This window comes from Silene latifolia, chromosome 11 (assembly GCF_048544455.1).
Source record: "Silene latifolia isolate original U9 population chromosome 11, ASM4854445v1, whole genome shotgun sequence".
Classification (NCBI taxonomy): Eukaryota; Viridiplantae; Streptophyta; class Magnoliopsida; order Caryophyllales; family Caryophyllaceae; genus Silene; species Silene latifolia.
Window position 1 is genome coordinate 109,162,928 of NC_133536.1, and position 4,865 is coordinate 109,167,792.

The following is a 4,865-nucleotide window of genomic DNA, read 5'->3' on the forward strand; positions in this document are numbered from 1 at the left end:
GACATTATTGTCGTTTGACGGGGGTGATCAGTTGATCCCTTAAGGTCACACCTAAAGGACAATTCCCTTAATAGATAAAATTAATTAATTGTATAATGATACAGATTAATTAATTCCTTAAAATAGAATAATTCACGAATGTGAGGAAGAATATGAATCTTATTGTAATTCGATTAAATGAGATTCGTTTTAGTAATTAAGATCTTATATTACAAAAATTTTGTTTATGAAACAATTAAATTAAGAATGAACAGTTAATTATAATTGCAATATGTTGTAGATTATATTAACATGGACCATTTTATTTACATGTAATTAGGAATTACTAGTCAATTATTGTATATAATTAAATTAATATATGTAATGGTATTTAATTGTTAAATATGCATTAATATTATTAATAACCGGTTTTTTAGAGGATATAAGGGTGAATTGTTTAATTATTTTTATATTGTGGTGAACACAGTGATTACCCTTGTAAGCTAGCCTACACCCTAATATATTTAGAGAAGAACAATTCTAAAAGAGCATGGGCATGCAGTGGCTCCTTTGGCCACCCATCCCACCGGTTTTCCACCCCCACAAATGAATAAGAATTGTTCTTATTCCACCATTCATTCTTACACAATACTTCTTACTCTTCTCTCCTTTTCTCTCTAAAATTAAGTTTTAGAAAAGAAAATTAAGTTGTTCATAAATCTTATATTTTAGTTACTAAAAGTAGTAATAGAAATAATAATAAGATTATTTTTAAGGTCACTAATTTATTTATCTAGTTAATATATAAATTAGTATTAAGGGTTTGTCTTGGTGCAATGGAAAGGAGGATCTCACAATATTGAGACTAGGAGGATCATCCATATATTTTAAGCTCAAGAACAAGTAGGAAAGGAGTTCTTACTTGTGCCCTTAAAATCCGATTTTCATATTGTAAGAAGCTTTCTTCTTATCTTTGTTTATTATTTTGTTATGCATGCATAAGATCATCATATTTAATTAATGAGTAATTAGATATAAAATTAAAGAGTTTAATTTTGAGGGTTAATGAATCCTTTCACAAGTGTCCTTAAATCTCTCCCATGCTTCATATAATGATTCCTCATCCCTTTGCTTGAACCCGGTGATTTGGGCTCTCAACATGTTAGTCTTCTCCGGTGGATAGAGTTTCTTGTAGAAGGCAAGTGCTAACTTCTTCCATGAATCAATACCAAGGCAAGTGCTAACTTCTTCCATGAATCAATACCGATTAAAGAAAAAGGAAATAATACCCATCGGATTTGGTCTTGAGTAACTCCGGTTTGAGAAATTGCATCACAATAGTCGCAAAAGTCTCCATAGGTAAATGAGGATCTTCACTAGGCATCCCTCCAAATTGATTTCTCTCAACTAATTGTATGAATGCGGATTTGGCAATGAAATTACCGGTTAAATGTGGTGGTGTAGGAGTACCGTTTAGTAAGTTCTCCTCGGTTGGTACGAAATGAGATGAAAATTTAGGTCCCGGAGCCGAGTCGAGCAAGACTTTACAACACCTACAAGTCGACTTAGTCTCTTCCTATTCAACTCTATGCATGGTCTAACAAGGCTCGAGTTGGCTTATATCTTACAAGCCTCATTGAAAACATGAGAGATTGGTAAAAAATGCAAGGTTTCACAGTCTAGCATTTCATCAAACATAACATGTGCATAGGTTGAAATCACAACAAGCAAGCATTCAATTATGAAAGCATATTAAATTAAGTATAGATCTAATCCCATGATTGATTCCCCTAATTCCCCATTAACCCTAGCTTAAGAAACTACTCACTTATGATCAAGTTTAACCTGCTAATAAGGATGTCAATCATATTAAAAAAGCAAAACATGATGAATAAGTAATGGAAACAACAATAATTAAGCAAAGGTAAATAGGATTATACCAACTTGAGATGATCCAAATAATAAAGTAAAGAATAATAGAAGGAAACTTGATGATTGATGGAGAGTTGTCAATCCTCCAATAAACCCCAAATAATCTTCTAATTACCCAATTAAAACTAAGAATAATTGAAAAATTAAGGAAAGATTAAGATGTGATTAATATTGAAAAGTGTATTACAACTTGACTAAGACTAAATTAAGAGATTTAGAAGGAGATTAGTACTTGGTTCTAAGCTTGATGCTAATCTAGGTAGTACAATAGGGTATTTATATTATAATTAAGTACAAGGATTAGGGTTACTAAGGGCTTAATTGATGATTAAGACCCTAAGAGAAGCTTGATAATTTGCAACTCCCGAGGGATATGCGCGGCTTGAGTAGCAAATCCCCAGGGACACGCATGATGCGTGTCATTTATATGATGTTTTACACCCTATTTTACACGCATTTCAGAGCTCAATTGTGTAGTTCTATGCTACTATTTGCCCCATTTCGTCTACTTCCGTATTTTTATGTAATATTGCAGATTTATGCGGAAATGAGAAGATATTGAGCCAAATCCGCCCCCGAGTATCTTGCATCGCATTTGACGTGAAGTATTTGCTCAAGGAACGAGTTTGGTGCGCATTTCGAGGCCCGAAAGACAAATCCACGAGAAGTTAAAAGTGGACTGTCAGCTACATCGGTCGATCGACCGCTGCCCTTAGTCGATCGACCAACGCACGTAGATCAGAAGCTACTGTTCAACATAGGTTGGTCGATCGACTGCCTATCCTAGTCGATCGACCACACCGCTATTCTGACGAGAATTAAAAGATCGAGATAAAGGAAGCCCATAGTACATTAGGTTTTGGAATAAGAACTACGTTGTATTCTATATAACGTAAGCTAGGTTTATAGAATATTCATGAAGTTTTTTTATCAAGTCTTTTATCAAAAAAACTTAGGGAAATAATTAAGGTTTTAAGTTTGTTCGGTATTCTATACAATTTACCTTCATTCGGTTCTTGATTCTTTCTCTGCAATTTCGGTATTCTCTTTGCTCTTATTCAATTTCATTGCCTTATTATCATCTGTAGTATAGAAATTGTTAGTTAGTTTCCAAAGCCAATAATATCGTTTTATGTTATTTATTTGTTTAATCGTTTCGAGCATGAATTCAGTAGATTTATTAGTCAATTTTATTGTTGTTATCATTCCTAGTATGAGTAGCTAATTTCATCGTGCTAGGATGTAGGGGAACTATAGTGTAGGCGGCATTAGAATTAGGGAACCCTGAATCGCGCCGTGGTCGATCGACCGTCCAACCTGGTCGATCGACTGGCCTCGTGAGGTCTTGTTTCGTTTTAATTGTTTTTACTGCTAAGTTCGACAAATCGAATGCATGCGACTAGTTGAATGCTTAGTAATTGACTGACCCATTAGATCGAAAGATAGGGAAGGTTATTAGAGTACCAATTAAAATGACTAAACTATGCCGAGATCGAAAGATAGGTGTCGTTTAGATTTTTAGTCACTTTTCAGGACGAGAGTCAGTATTAGTGATATTAGGGACCCGTAGCGAGATCGAAAGATGCTACTTGTTAAGAGTGGACCGAGAGGACCTCTTGTTTTCCCGCCTCATGTGTTTGATTTAGACCTACTTAGTATGCTGCCGCCGAAATTATAGTGAACCGACCATCCTAGTACCCTTCTTTATATTTGATTTAATACATTTCTTTAGTTTAATTTTACTTTTATTGCCTTAGCTATAGACCAAATCAAAGCAAACCCCCACACACTGTTACCTTAGGACTAAATTCAGACAACTAATAATTACATCTGCCTCTCTGTGGTTCGACCCTGCTACCGCTATCTATAGTTGTAGTTGGAAATTATAAATATTATTTTTGGTACTCACAACGACGGGTATCAAATTTTGGCGCCGTTGCCGAGGAGGCAATTGTTCTAATTTTTAGTTGTTTTATTTTAGTCTGTTTCTTAGTTTAAGGGACATTTGTTCCTTTAACTATTCTCATATTCTCTTTGTAGTTTCTTCTTATGCGCAGGTCACAGGGTGGTGAACTACTACCGATCAATCCTTAGATTGAGAAGACTTTGCGTGAGTTGAGAAGATCATCTAGGATATTGCCGACAGAGGAAGAGCTGAGTACTCTGTCTAGTTACTACGAGAACGCTCTATTTGAGGAGGATCCACCTTCGTCCCCAGTTTCTACTTCATCAGCTGAGACAGTCACTTCTCCAGACTTTCTAGAAATGGCTGAAGAAGCAACTATTGCCAGTCACTCTGAGCCGACAGCTGTAAATCTCTACAAGGGATTTGCATTACCAGGGACGGACAGAAAATTCGAGCCGAAGCCGTCTTATATCAACTTGGTTGAGAGAAACCAGTTTGGGGGAGCTGCAAATGAAGATGCAGCTAAGAACATGGAGACATTTATTGATTATTGCTGTTCCATACCCCCACCAACCGGTGTGACCCAAGACCAGGTGAAGGAGACCATGTTTATATTGTCTCTTCGTGATGCTGCAAGGGAGTGGTATAGAGACCTGGATCGAGCTGCTAATGAGATAACGGACTGGAATTCGTTGGCCTTGGCGTTTTACAAGAAGTATTTTTCTGCCTCGAAGACCAATGCCATTAGAGCTCAGATCACGAGCTTTAAACAGGGGCCTGATGAGAACTTTCATGAAGCATGGGTCCGTTTCAAGAAGCTGGTGCGCACCATTCCGCACCATGGGTTCGAAAAATGGAGTCTATGTAATCAGTTTTACAATGGGCTCTATGACGATCAGAGGGCTATCTTGGATGCTGCAGCTAGTGGCAGATTCCAGGAGAATATGGGAGAGACTAAGGGGTGGAAAATTATTGATGATTTGGCCACCCACAAAGCTAAGTATGGGAATTCCAGAGGAAATCAAAGGAGAAGTGCTGAATCTCCTTC

The 4,865-nt window shown here is 36.6% G+C and overlaps 1 non-coding gene across 1 annotated transcript; it reads right to left on the reverse strand.

Moving 5' to 3' along the window:
• Positions 1-4,557: 4,557 nt before the first annotated feature.
• LOC141615977 (small nucleolar RNA R71) lies at positions 4,558-4,664 on the reverse strand. Its single transcript, XR_012530359.1, has one exon. It is a non-coding gene; the product is annotated as a small nucleolar RNA R71 (small nucleolar RNA).
• Between the last annotated feature and the right edge of the window lie 201 nt (positions 4,665-4,865).